We start from the raw sequence: 15,397 nt of genomic DNA on the forward strand, positions 1-15,397 counted from the left end.
TTGTCATAAAGTGTCAATGCGCTGCACTGTGCGCGTTTGAAAAGGACGTTTCTTTCTTCTGCATGGAAAAAGTTAATTAATTAATTAAACCTACACGTTGTGTTCATAAACCATATGTGCACTGCAGAACCGAATTTGAATATAAAAGATTCCAACTTGACTGCCCCAAAGTTGCCGGTTGAACAGCAGCCGGCATAGTTTGCCCTCACCTGATTGTATCACTGATGGTGTATCCTCTGAGTTGCTCTCACTTCTAGCTGCGTGAAACGTTTATTCATGAGATCAACAGCAGAGGCTTTTGTGTGTGCATCTCATAGCTTTTAGCAGCTGCACTGAATCAGTAACTTCCATTTTCCTGCCCAGCATCAGCTTTGCTCAGTCCAGGCTTCAGTGTGTGTGTGTGTGGTTCACACTTTAACCCCAGCAGCTGAACCAGGGGTCTTCAATAAAAAGCTCACACTGCCTCTCTGCTGTGGATGATGAAAAAAAAAAAGATTATTCATTGCAAAACACTGGCATGAAGAGCACTGGGGTCCTCAAAACTTGTCCTGGATTATTGATTGAATTCTTTGAAAGAAAACTGGCTCAGCTCTGAACACTTAATGGCGTTTAAAACCACAAGGTTGGACATAATATTTTTCACCGCTTGTCATCAAAACATTATACAGAATTAAAGAGGAACTAGCTCGTGGGTATTATAATGAAAGTAAATGTACTGTGACTTTCATTCTAGCCAGACTTTACTAGGCTGCTTTTATGTCTTCAATGAATCAATAAAACCAAAGTATTCAAAGAGTTTTACCAGTGCCTCACACACGGCCATGCCCCAGCACAATAATAAAACAGAAATTGTCAAATCACAGCAGGAAAAAAAGACTGCATTACAAGATTGTGTTTTTTGTACAGGGGCATAGAGCCAGACCTCTTGCCCTTTCCGTTTTTATTTGCCAGCACACTGGTCATAAATTACTTTTTGCAATTATGGGATATAACTCTGGGGTCAAACAGAGCAGTCGCCCCCTGGGAAAAGCACAAGTAGATGACCCACAGATGGCACGTACAGAGGAGATGAGTGCCTGTCTGTGTGGATAGGCAGTTAGCTTTCTTTGATTCTGGGGTCCCTGCATGTTGTTATCTGCTGCTGTTTATGGCTGATGTTTTAACACTGCTCTGTCTGTTGTTGAAGCACGTAAGCACACCTGCTTGCTCTGAGTCCTCTTATTCACAGCATCACGCTAAATAACAGAAGAGCTATTTAGAATTTTCCTAAAATGTGTTGCGGCACTCATTATCATTCAGTTTTTTTCATGCACCATTCTAAAAGAAATGTTATGGCTCAGACTGCAGCGTTCGCATCAGCAAATCTGTATTGATTGAGTGGATGCAGCGCAGCTGAAATGTTACCCTGATGTTGACTCATCCCTGTCTGTGCTCCACAGATCAGGCTTTATCTGACCACCCGTGTGACTGTCTCCTCCCTTTGTCCTTTCTGCCCGTTTTAATCCCTGTGACGAGTAATTTTACGCCTTCCCTCTATCAGTCGGCCTTCCTTTAGATATGCAGTAACAGTTGTGCCTGGTTACAAGGTGCCTTTTAAGGAACGACAGTCTCCACCCTCTCTCGCGTTCAGCTAATTATTGATGGCTTAATGTGTCTTCTCAGGCATACGTCAAAGTTCACTCTTGCAGTGTGTGTTTGTAAAAGGCGTGGTAGACTGCAGGATGTGTCAGAGTTGCAGGTAAACAGACACTGTCTCTCAGTGTCAGGTGTCAGTTCTGTCAGAATTTCTCGAGGCAACGCTGTCGAGGACTGAGAGGCCACAAAGACGATAAACCAGGTTCAGTAGCCACTATGATCTGCACTGATGTGTCTGAATGTCTGCTTTTAGTCTGCTGTGTGTGTGTATTTAATGTGAAATTGCAGTGGAGGGTTTTGTTTTGTGGTTTTTTATGACTGATCCTGTGCCACACTTTAATTATGAATGGGCATTACTTTGCATGCCTTCAAATACCATTTTATTAGTAGCATTAAAGACCAATGTAACCTGTGACGTTGTCAGACAACAGTTTTAAATAAATGTTCATACTTCATACATTATGCAATTCAACTACCAACATTTTGTTCATACGTTTATTACTATTTGGTACCTGTGACTAATGTAACCTATGGCCAAAGTGTCTGGTAAGCTGCCTTTTTTTCTGACTGTGTAACTGCTGCAGGTATTTCAGACTCCACACAGTCACCTCTGGATTCACAAAAGTCTCTGCAATTTTTTCTGTATAATGCCTGCAGCTAGACTTTGATCTGTAGTGCCACTGTAAGTATTCACAGTGGCTTCTTAGTGATATAACCACAGACGATTTCATTATTAAATTAGGGGAACAGACAGAATAATAGCACAAATAAGGTGTTTCCAGCTACTACATGAGTCATGTCTGCTTTTGTTTATTTTCTGGCTCTGTTGATGACCATCTGTAGCTATATTTCATTTGTGGATAAGTAACCTTAGAGTTAGTAAACACCTTTTTTCTCCTACTCGTCAATTAGATGTTTAACTGCTAACAATCTGTTTGCATCCTACTGATCATACCTGAAATGTACACCTAATTTTCTTTTCCTTATTTCCTGTGATGTATATTGTTATAAGGGTGGCTTGTCCTATAAAACATGGCTAGAATTTTGAATAATGAAACCAAATGCTTAGGCTTTAGGTGGTCTGGACCATTCTTTTTCTTCTGCTCTAGGCTCTGTGTGATGTTAGTGTGAATTAACATCCTTAAAATGGTTAATCCTTAATATCTAGGATGCCCCGGTCTGGTTGAGTAGAGGAGCTCTCAAACCTGATGCTCCAATCTTCTGTTTGGGCCAGGGCATCAGTCAGCTGAAAACTGGCTTAAAAGAAAGGTAGCCTTAAAGAGAGTGGAGATAGAACTGCTTGTTTTAGACAGATGCTCAACTGAGGGGCTTCACAAAGAATAGTATGACATAGCTATGAATTATTTTCATAAAAACAAGTTTGGTGCAGGCCAAGAATGAAAATATAGAAGAAATTAACATAATGCATGTGGCTTCAAAACTAGGCCTAGAAGATTTGAGCTGACAGACTGCCTTGTTCTCGTTGATTTCAAGTTCATTCTTTTAGAACTCTTTAGGTTTGGAGTCTGTTTTGCTACGGTATAAACACTGTTTTTGTTTTCCATTTGTTTGACTGAGTAAAGAATTTTGTAACATATTTGTACCGGGGAATGGTAAAACAGTCACTCAGGAGAAGTGCCTCTCGTCAAGGCTTATTTTGTTATAACAGCAGCTGTTAAGGGAGGCAAGAGGCATCCAGATTCTCTTTGATCATACACATTTTATTTACTTGCAGACTTCGTGTTTTCAGCTGAGACATCGGCTGTGATTCCAGAGTATTTTGCAGAGCTGGAGTCATGTTGTTTGTAGAATAAAGTTTGTACTAGGATTCAAATCTAACTTTCTTCAAGATGTAAAATACTTTTACATGTAAATGTTATGTGTAGGCCCGTTGGAGTGCACCTGTATTATATTGATCTTTTTGTCTTTACAGTGATGTGAGATCACAGAGTTTCTCCACGTGAGGTGGGGTTGTTCATCTCGTCTAACTGTTTACACAGCAGTGTGAATAATTGATGAATGTGTTTCTATTTATAGGACTTGAATGTGATGAGGGCAGCATGAACAGGTTGGTTCTGAGGGAAGAAAAAGAGTTGAATTTGAATAATGTGGACTGTACACAAGCTGAGAGGGGCAGAGGATGTGTGTTAGAGCAGTGGTCACCAACCCCCGGTCCTCGGACCGGTACCGGTCCGTGAGTCGTTTGGTACCGGGCCGCGAGAGTTGAGGCTCAGGTGTGAAATGTATGGTTTTCAGGGTTTTTATCGGTTTTCAGCGTTTTTTTGTTATCGTTTTTATCGTTAACTCGGTTTTCCTGGGTCTTTTCATGTGTGTTATGAATAAATCTTCTTTTTTTCGGTACCGGTACTAGTTTTATTTTGTTGTATTTATCCGTGACACCTTAAGGCCGGTCCGTGAAAATAATGTCGGGCATAAACCGGTCCGTGGCGCAAAAAAGGTTGGGGACCGCTGTGTTAGAGTGTATTAAAATTTCACATAGTGGACATCATTATTTGATCTTTGTCTAACTGGCTTCATAAGGCAAGGTGCAGTGTTGCTAATCTTTTGTCAGCTTTCTTTCGTTAATTTTGTCAGCTTTTTGTAACAAATCAAGAGTCTCACATATACAGACTGTGAGGAACTGAGTTGTTGGCCTACATTACATATTACACACATATTTTTATATACATAAAAAATAGGGGTGCAACGATATTCGTATCGATATTGAACCGTTCGATACAGTGCTTTCGGTTCGGTACGCATATGTATCGAACAATACAATTTTTTTTCAATTTTTTTTTTTTTTTTGTGTCCCGTTTGGATCTATAGCCATCAGAATTGTTGTCTTGAGGCCAAGAAAGATGCCAAGAGGATTTATTTTAAGTGGATCATCATATTGGTCCATTTGATTGACCTTTATTATAATTATGAATTTATTTTATTTTCAGTTGCAAACGGGACAGACATGACTGTGGGATAGGACAGGGGGAATGAATGAAAGAAAGAGGGGGAGAGAAAGAAAGAAAACCAAAGGGGAGAAAAAAAAAAAGAACAATACAAAATTTGTAATTTATTTTATCAACTTTCCTTCTGACGATGCTGTCTGTGTTGAGCGCTCAGTGAATCTGCATTTGACTACTCCGCCTAGGCTCGAGAGTGCAGCCTAGGCGGAGTAGTCGAACGCAGATTCACTGAGCGCTCAACACAGACAGGATGGTCAGAAGGAAGAGCGCAGGGCAAGCTAGCGAGACAGAAGTGGACCTCCCCACCCTCATTCAGATCTGGCGTTTGGAATTATTTTGGTTTTCATGTGACGTATGACCCTGAAGGTAAGCGAGTCATGGACTAAAGTAAAACAGTATGTTGGATGTGCCATGCAATGCTCAATTACATGGGTGGGAGCTAGTGTGTTAGCGCAGTTAGCTCGTTAACGTGTTGGCCGTCTAGCCCCTCTGTATAGGGTAGCTCGTTAACGGAGATTTGCCGTGTTGTGGCGTTAAGGTTATTTCAACGAGATTAACCTGAAAGCACTAGTGGGAACACAACGAATATGACTGCACATTTACACCGACATCATCCTAGTGCAAAGACAAAAACAACAAGCATGCATGCTACAAACTTTAGCCGAGTCATTTAGACAGCTGTTAGCACAGGATTCTCCTTATGGAGACCTGATATGTTTAATATGCTGCTGAGAATATAGCCCAGAAGAAGCGGATAGTATAGCTTTTATTTTGGAAAGAGACATTTCTCTGTAATAAACTCTCTTTTCCAAAGATGAGTGATTCCTCAATCAGATACAGGGCTTGCAATATCGCTAGCCCGACGTCCCGGGGCTATCTCTCCCCTGCCTGTCGGGCTATTGTAGGAAGGAAAAATATATGTCAATGCTTTTGCATTCTTTCAGAAATGTAGCTGGGTAATTATGTCATTGGGTGAGCCACTGTCAATATGTGACATATTGAAATCGTGTTTGAATTTGCGCTTGTTTTTTTGCTTTCACTTTGCAATCGCGCGAACTGTGTATAGAGAGCGACAGCACTGATCTGTGAGTGATGATAATTTGTGCACCAATTCCTCTGACATCGTCTTATTAATTGTTAGCTTACTATGCAAACATGACAAGTGAAATCTCCCGCAGCTTAAACATGTGAGAGGTTGATCGCGCAGAGAATCGCTGAGCTTATGTGAGTGCGGCAGGATATATATTTCACTACGATGACCTGGATGATTGAGAACCTTCACAGACAGATATATATTTTAGTTCTGCTGAGCCAAATAAGACAGGTCAGGGTGAAGAAGTGACAGCCAAAGAAAAGCTTACCACAAAACGGAGAAGTTATGACAAATCAGACTATAAGGCAAAAAGAAAGTGCAGCTTTATGGTTTCATGGACAAAAGAATTTCTGTGGCTGCAATATGACGAGCTAAAAAACAACACGCACAAGGGTTAGGGTTAAATTTAAAAACTGTACTTTTGTGTTAAAATATATATTTATAATTTTAATAAATGACAAATTAAAAAGGCATGAACATTTTTTTTGTATCGAAAAAATATCGAACCGTGACACCAAAGTATCGAACCGAACCGAACCGTGAATTTTGTGTATCGTTGCACCCCTAATAAAAAATTAAAATGACTACAAAACTTAAAAACTGAGTTCCAGCATCAACAGAAATGAGCTAGCAAGACATTCGGGGGATTAAGTAAGACTATTGTAAAGAATAACTAAGCAATCAATTAGCAGAAATATGAAGAAGTGAACAAACTGCCCTTCCAACCCCAGTGCCAGAATAACACAGTGCAATCCAATTAACAGCAAACACCAATTAGGCAGCTCTTTTGCAGCTGGGGCTCACTAGCCTGCCATCTCTAACTGTAACCACCCAGCAGCTGATAAACAAAAAAATAATAATTAATGTTCAGTTATATGCTTAACTTTTGTTCTGAATTCCTTGTTAATTATTAAATATTTTATAGCTGCCCTGTTAGTAGCAGAGGAATGCTCTCTGGCCATCATACAAATTCCCAGCAGCTTACGTCAGTTTATCTCAGGGTCACCTACACACTTAGTATCATTGTAATCTCCCTATGACATAATCAATACTTGCCTTTTACGGCAGTCTACTGAAGGAATTAATGCCGTAATAAAATTAAGCTTTTTTTCTTTTTTACTTCTGAAGGATTTGTTTTAAATCTTGAAAGAGTTTGGTCCTTCCTAGTTCTGTAGCTTTTCCTTCTGATCTTCCCTCCCTCCTTTTGTTTAGAAATCAGAACTAACTTTGACGTTGCATCATCTTCTCAGCCTTTGTGAAGCTATGAAGCCTTTGTGTGGGTCGTGGAGCGTACTGTGATCACCCATTTTAAATGTCAACAACAGATCACACGGACAATTTATGATTAATGCCTTGCTGAACTAGCGTAGGAGTAGCGTTATGAACTGTGATTTAATCATTTTTTTTAATATAAGTCCATTTATTCAAATACAGAAACAGAAAAACATTGATTCATCTGTAGGTTGCAATTTCATACCTGTTAATCTCTTATCTTGAACACAACTTGATCGGGAACGGGTTGGGTCTGCCTTATAAGTCTGTGAAGGTTCTCAGTCATCCAGGTCATCGTAGTCAAAGGAGCTTGCAAAGAAAAGCCTCTGGACTTCTTTAAGTTACTTGAAGACGTTTCACCTCTCATCCGAGAAGCTTCTTCAGTTCTAAGGTCAAATGGTGGAGAGTCCCAGATATAAACCTAGTGGGAGTATTCCCCCACAGAGGGACAAAAGGACCCTACACCACCGGGCAGAACATGTTCCCTCTAAGCCTGAAGGAAAAAAGAAGGAACACACACATGTAAAGGAAGCACTCAAAACGTGCGGCTATCCTAAATGGGCGTTCTTAAAGTCAGCAAAGAGGCACAGAAAAGAAGATCAGACACCAGCGAGGGAGGATAAGAAAGACAGACGCAACAACATTGTCATCCCCCATGTAGCCGGTGTATCAGAAAAACTCAGGAGAGTTTTCTCCAAGCACGACATCCCGGTGCATTTCAGACCCAGCAAGACGCTCAGACAAAAACTGGTTCACCCGAAAGACAAAACGCCAAAACACAGACTTAACAATGTGGTGTATGCTGTACAGTGCAGCGAGGAATGCTCAGACCTCTACATTGGAGAGATCAAACAGCCACTTCACAAGCGCATGGCACAACACAGAAGAGCCACCTCCACAGGACAAGACTCAGCAGTCCATCTGCATCTTAAGGATAAAGGACACTCTTTCGAGGATGCCAATGTTCACATTTTGGACAGAGAGGACAGATGGTTTGAAAGAGGAGTGAAATAAGCCATCTATGTCCACTGTGAGCGACCATCTTTGAACAGAGGCGGTGGTTTACGACACCAACTCTCTGCCATCTATAATCCAGTTTTGAGATCCCTTCCCAGATGCCTTAACGCCCACTCACATCCTGGGCCATCTGATCTCAGGAATTCGCATGATAAGGTGGGGCCAGGTTTCACAATGAACTCACCCGAAACTCTGGCTGATTGGGACCCACACCCAGTTTCACACCTTGGCTCAGGCGATTAGAGGATCATCAGGGGGTCCTTTTGTCCCTCTGTGGGGGGTTACTCCCACTAGGTTTATATCTGGGACTCTCCACCATTTGACCTTAGAACTGAAGAAGCTTCTCGGATGAGAGGTGAAACGTCTTCAAGTAACTTAAAGAAGTCCAGATGCTTTTCTAAGCTCCTTTGTCTGCCTTATAAGTTACAGTGAAGTACTCAAGTAAGAAGCGTCCTTGTACAGACCTTTAATCATCCTGTGTGTTTAGTCGAGCTTTTCAGGTTCCTTGGTATATATTGATCTCCTTCTCTGTTAATTTAGTGTTAGTATATCCTGTAAAAATATATGCTTTTAGACTGATTTATAGACGTTGCCTTTTGCCTTACTTCCATTTCTGTGGATGACCACTGTGTGCTCAGATTTTTGACTATGCTTTCCCTCTCCTTGCCCTGTATTTGCATCCTCCCCTTGCAACCTTGTTAGTTAGACACAGGTTTTTCTTACAATTGGACATTGAGAGTCAGTAGCATCACAGTCATAGCAGTTGCACTTTTGCGTACCTGAATCTTTTTTTCTGTTTCTACACTGTGTACAGACTCGCTTAACAACACGATGCTGAAGACCTCCGTAGGTGAACATTTTTTTTCTTTTACACAGAAAACTGATCAGAAATCAATAAAGAATCAGACTTGTAGACCTGATAATTGCATTGGTGTCACTGAAATCGTATCGATATGCATACGTATCTGGGACAATCTAAACAAGCTAGGTCCACTTAAAGACCCAAGACCTCAACACCATCTGATAGAACCTGAGAGTAACAGTGTCTGTATTAACAGTGATTAAATCATATATGATTATGATATATATGATTAAACCATGTAGAACCAGGGCTCGCAAAATTTCAAAATCCCTGATAGCCCTTCGAGCAGGCACTCTTCAGTTTTTGGTAGCCCAAAATAATTTATTTAGCCCGAATAAAAAAAAGAGGACAATTTTTTGATTGATGTTTTGTTTCCTTTACAATATTATACATGGAAACAAAACATCAATCTAAAAATATTCAAAACACAAATTACAACAACAAATTACAATCATCAACTCAAATATTTTGTCCTAATTGAACAGAAATTTCTATGAACTTGCAAGAACTGTGTAGAATATGAATGTCAGATCCTGAATTTGAAATTTCCACTGAAATCACAGGTAAGAGGCAAGTGGAACCAAGATCTAGGACATTTGCTTTTTGAAGTTTGCAAAGACTGCTAAATTTTGCCAATGGTAGTTCACTCTTTGCAACATAGTACGCTGTTTTAAACTGATTTTCAGGTTTATTTTTAGTATGGTATTTGCAATTGGTGTTTGTTCTAGGAAAGATACTGCAGACTGAGCAATAATGCATTTCTTGCATTTCTCATGGGTTCTGATGGGGTCTTTCTTAAAATGACTGGTCCCAGTAACAAAGGCGGTTGTCGACTCAGAAATCGAGGGAAACTCACAACACACCCGGCAGAACATTATGTTATTTAGCTCGTCATATTCCAGCCACATAAATTCTTTTGTCCATTAAACCAAAAAAGCTGCGCTTTCCTTTTGCCTCGTAGTCTGATTTGTCATAACTTTTCCGTTTTGTGGTAAGCTTTTCTTTGGCTGTCCCTTCTTCACCCTGACCTGTCTTGTTTGGCTGTAAAGAACTAAAATACCTGCGTAAATCCATCTGCTTTTACACACATACTTACATAACAATCAGCAATTCTCTGCGCAATCAACCTCTCACATGTTTAAGCTTGCTGCAGGAGATTTCACTTGTCATGTTTGATAGTAAGCTAACGATTGATAAGACGATGCCAGAGGAATTGGTGCGCAATTAATCTGTGACTTACCAATCAGTGCTGCTGTTCTTTATACACAGTTTGCGCCATCGCAAAGTGAAAGTGAAAGCAAAAAACAAGCACAAATTTAAACGCGATTTCAATGTGTCACATATTGACAGTGGCTCATTGATGCCGATGACATAATTACTCAGCTACATTTGCGAAAGAATGCAAAAGCATTGACATATCCTTCCTTCCTATGATAGCCCGACGGGCAAGGCTGAGGTGGATTTTGGTAGCCCGACTGGAAAAATCGCTAGCCCCGGGACGTCGGGCTAGCAATTTTGCAAGCCCTGAGAACTGTGGTGGAGCTTGGTTGCATTTTCTGAAGGGTTTCAGTTGATGGGGGCTGGCGGGGAGATCAAGTGATCTGCCACATTTGCTGTAGAAGTTGACTTTGTAAGCTTCGTAAGCTTGACTTATGCCACACTACAAAGCTCCTCCAGTATTGGTCTAAAGAAATGTGACTTTAAGTTTCTGCCTGCACTAAATCTGAAAAAGTCCAATTATCAACTTCAATAATTATTTTATAGTCGTTTCATGCTTTTATACAATCATATAGATGTCTCTCTTTTGCTGAATAGTCTTATTTTAACATGACCAGTCAAAGGTTACCTAAACACAATCTTTGTATGCATTTTATTTAACAATATGATCACTGAACACCTCACACACCAAAGTAAAGCATCCCCAGTGCTCAGCCCTGCAGCTTGTCTCCCCCCACCCTGCGTTTTCTCTTCCTCTTCTCTGTCCTCTGCTACTCTGTCTGAGCCATTCAGGCACAACACCATAGGATTATCTCTCTCTCAGTGAAGCAGGCACACACGTAAAGTTTGCTGATCATATCAGAGATTTGAGTTCTCGGCTCCTGTTTTCCTGCTATGCACACTGATGCACCGTGGCTTAGTCAGACAGAGAGGACGGCAGGCAGCACTGAGCAATAATAAACAGATACGAGGGGTGGAGAGGAAGAGAGGGGCTGCCTTCTGGAGAAGCCCACGTGTCTTTTTTTTCTCCTAGCCATTAGCCGCTGTTGATGGAGGACTCGGGGTAAGCTTTTGTTGCTTCTTGGTGGGCTGTGCTCTCGTACTCTTGCGGTCTTTTGACAGCCTTTGTCTGGGGGTTTTACTCTTTTGATGCGTTGATGCCACTGGCCTTTCACCCTGGAAATTGTAATGCTTTTTGATGCTTATGCACTTGCAGTGGAGGGATAGGAATTCCTGATGCTCTTCCTTGTTTTTTGAGGATGCGGATCCAAGATTGCAGGTTATACTTGGGAAAAAGTCAAGAGTTAAACAAAGCAGCGTGATGGTAATTCATTTTGGAGGTTGCCGCCACTGTTTGAGGTTGTATATGCATGTGCGGGTTGGTATGAATGCATTGTTTCTGCTCACAATAACTCATTGCATGATTTTACTTCAATTTAGATACAGTCATATTTATATAATAGTGTCTGTGTCGCCTTTATCGTTACTTGACTTTAATGAAAAGTGGGAGAAGCTGTTCAGCGGTTGTTTTCCCGCACTGCGATCTGCCTTTATGCACGCGAAGCAAAGGGCTATCCACAACAAAAGCCCCTCTCGGCATGTAGCTAATGGATTAACCAGGCATGATAAACACCCACTTCTTTACCCCACTCCCCACGCTGCATTGCTGCCCAGTTTGTTTTGCCCAGATTTGCCAGGTTACATCATAGCAGAAATTCCCCTTGATTATTTGTTTATTTATGGAGTAGTAAGCTCTGGGGGGGTGGGGGTGTCCAACCAATTTCCTCCCTCACTTCATCTCGGCTTTTTATTGTCAAAGGTGTCACTCCATCCTTTTCTCCATGGTTGACCCAAATAACCACGCAGCTTCTGCCCCTCCCCCTGACTTCTTATCAAAACACATCACTGGTGCTTCTCTTTCCATTGTTTCATATTCTTCTCTGAGGCATCAAACATTTTGCTCTTAATAGCTTTTGTATCGTTTTTGTTGCTTAATGCAACAGTAATCTGTCTGCTAATATATTGAGCTTTCCCAAAACAGATTTTAATTTGGTTTCCATATTCACAGTGCGTGGTGTGTGGAACAAAATGATGTAAATAATTTAACATGTCAAGAAAAGTGCTATGTCTTGCCAATCATTACATGTTGCTACTCTCATTTGTCTGTGATCAGTAACCATTTAGATTTGCATAAACACTGGAAGCAGGTGGAAACAGCCAGCCTGCTCTTGCCAAAACACATTAGCCATCCACATAATATATCAGGTTTGTGTAATCCTTACTGTTACACCCCGGCCTAGGCAACCGGGGTGCAACGCAGAAAAATAAAAATAAGGAAAAAACACACGACAAAAAAACCCACTAAGGCTCTCCACCAAAATCCAAGTTAAAATCTTGCAACAACAAGGACCAGCGCATAAGTCCTTGATTGGAGTTGCACATTCGGGAAAGGAACACCAGTGGGTTGTGACCGGTAAACACCTGCACAGGCAGCACACTTGACCCAGCATAGACCTAACATACCCCCCACCCAAAAAAACAAACATTTAAAACATACAACCCCAACGAAAAAATGAAAAGTTCCATGTCCAGCCCATACAGCACCGGCCACCGTCCCGCAGGCGACGCTGATGACTGGACGGGTCCTCCAGTGGAAACGGAAAACCGGAGCGGGCCCTCGGACACTCCAGCGAAGACGGATGAAGGCTGGAGCGGTCCCACGGACCCCCCAGCAGACGACGAAGGCTGGGGCGGTCCCTCGGATCCTCCAGCGAAGGTGGATGAAGGCTGGAGCGGTCCCACGGACCCTCCAGCAGACGACGAAGGCTGAGGCGGCCCCTCGGACCCCCCAGCGAAGGCAAATGAAAACTGAAGCGGTCCCACGGACCCTCCAGCAGAGGCAGATGAAACTGATGGAGGCTGGAGCGGTCCCCCTGACCCTCCAGCAGACGACGAAGGCTGAGGCGGTCCCTCGGACCCCCCAGCGAAGGCAAATGAAGGCTGGAGCGGTCCCACGGACCCTCCAGCGAAGGCGGATGAAGTGTGGAGCGGTCCCACGGACCCTCCAGCGAAGACAGACGAAGGCTGGAGCGGTCCCTCGGACCCTCCAGCGAAGGCGGATGAAGGCTGGAGCGGTCCCCGGGCCCTCCAGCGAAGACAGACGGAGGCTGAAGCGGCCCTCGGACCCTCCAGCGATTGGACGAGCCCCCATATGTTACACCCCGGCCTAGGCAACCGGGGTGCAACGCAGAAAAATAAAAATAAGGAAAAAACACACGACAAAAAAACCCACTAAGGCTCTCCACCAAAATCCCAAAAAGTGTCTCAAAACGAATTTATTTACATCAAAACACAAAACGTCAAACTATTTACAACGGGGGGGAAGATCGCGACCATGACATACAGAAACACAGGGCTTAAATACATAGAAGGAGCAATCAGGGAATGGACCACAGGAGGGAAACACAGCCGGGGCAAATTAGAACTGACGAGACAAGGAAACGTAAACTGAACACACTAAGATGACACAGACTTTCAAAGTAAAGTAGGAAACACATAACAGTCACGCAAAAACAACACATTACCAACGCCAAATCGTAACATACCCGGAGGAGCACCTAGACACTCAAATCCCCACACAATTACGGCCACAGTCGTAACATTACAAGGCAAAATGTAAATATTACAAGCTGTGGTTTCATGCAGAGTTAGAGGTAGGACTGTTTCTTTGCTTTTTACCTGGCACACAGCCCCCTCGTGAAACAATAACCTTAAAAAAACATAATAGAATTTGTTTTAGATGGAGCCAAAGTTAGCTATGGATTTTCCCTTTTGCACTGTTTCACCCGGTTTCCAATCTACTTCGCAAAGCCAAGTCATTAGATTTATGTTTAGCAAGAGTCATTAAAGCAGCGTTGATTTATATCCATATAGATCCATATAGATCTATGTATATATAACTCAGAGAAAGAAAGAGAATATTTCTCAAAATGTTGGTTTAACATACAAAGTTTGTCATTCCTGACAGATTCACTGGTCCATTTCTCTGCATTCCTGGTTAGTCCCTACAAAATACATGTAAAAATAAATTGTTCCATATTTAACATCAATACAGTGTCACAGAGGAAATTAGATTCTCTGACTGTAACATGACTTGTCTGGGGATGTTTTGTCTTCCCACGGTGGCTGTAGATGACATTTTACTTGCATTTCATGTTCATATCATTTGCATTTTATCTTGATCAGCATTCCAAATATTGTGGTTTGTTTGTAAATGTTGTTTGTAGGTCTTGTTTCATATGCAGACATTCACATCTTGCTACATATATTTGTTAAAAAGGAAGCCCCTGTGTCTCTGATGCTTGCAAATATCTAAAGAAAATTAAGTTTGGAATGTTTTGATCAATATGCAGTGGAACAAACTAGCAGCCTATGCCTACGCAAGCAGTCTGGTTTCTCCCAGAGGAGATTATCCTGCAGTTATTGCTACAACGGCTAATCCAGGATTCTGTTTTATGCGCTTCCTTTTGTTCAGACTGAAGTGTTTTAAACGATTGTCTGTAAAACTGAAACTTACCAAATTCCCAACCCTATGCGGTTACAATTACAAGAAGGCTAAAAGAGTGCCAATCAGGACTGATGAGTTTGTGTTTGGCAACCTACCCAAAAAAAAACAGCAAAGCGATGTCATTTTTGTTGGTACCTTCTCAAACATGGGAATTTCTCATTACACAAGCTGTCAGTGTACAAGTAATAATAATAATAATAATAATAATGGATTGCATTTATATAGCGCTTTTCGGGGCCCTCAAAGCGCTGTACAATTCCACTATTCATTCACTCTCACATTCACACACCGGTGGAGGCAAGCTACAGTTGTAGCCACACAAGTGTATAAGTATAGTAGTGTAGAAGTATTACAAATGTCATGAATCGCTGTGCGGCAGGCAGGAGTTGGACCCAAAATGTAGGACTCAGAGACTCAGGGGATGAACTCAAAATTACAGCTTTATTTGCTGGTCACAGAAAACGAGCATACAAAACTAAACTGGGAAAATATAAACTCACACTTTGCAGAGAGGCACACGAGGAAACACACAGCTTGAGGGACAACACGACACTGACTCAGAGAAACACAGGGTTTAAATACACTGGGAAGTAACGAGGGGAATGAGACACAGAAGGAGGGCACAGCTGGGAGAAATCAGGACTGACGAGGCAAGCAAAGCAGGACGCATTCACATAAGACACGGACCTTCAAGGTAAAACAGGAAGTATCACACAGAGACGCGAACTTGACACAGTGGAGACAGCAACTAAGAAACACAGAGACATAAA

The 15,397-nt window shown here is 41.9% G+C and overlaps 1 protein-coding gene across 3 annotated transcripts in view; it reads left to right on the plus strand.

The window, feature by feature from the left end:
- Nucleotides 1-15,397, plus strand: part of pacsin1b (protein kinase C and casein kinase substrate in neurons 1b) — a 34,182-nt gene that overhangs the window by 5,675 nt on the left and 13,110 nt on the right. Inside the window, exon 1 of one of the 3 annotated variants that reach the window (XM_080301151.1) lies at nucleotides 10,984-11,123. The exons of 1 other annotated variant lie outside the window; for it this stretch is intronic. The gene's annotated coding sequence lies outside the window, so the exon portion shown is untranslated. Of the gene's footprint in view, nucleotides 1-10,983; nucleotides 11,124-11,183; nucleotides 11,385-15,397 lie in introns of those variants that run through there. One more of the 3 variants, XM_080301152.1, reaches the window with a different exon arrangement.

This window comes from Astatotilapia calliptera, chromosome 5 (assembly GCF_964374335.1).
Source record: "Astatotilapia calliptera chromosome 5, fAstCal68.1, whole genome shotgun sequence".
NCBI classification, from domain to species: Eukaryota; Metazoa; Chordata; class Actinopteri; order Cichliformes; family Cichlidae; genus Astatotilapia; species Astatotilapia calliptera.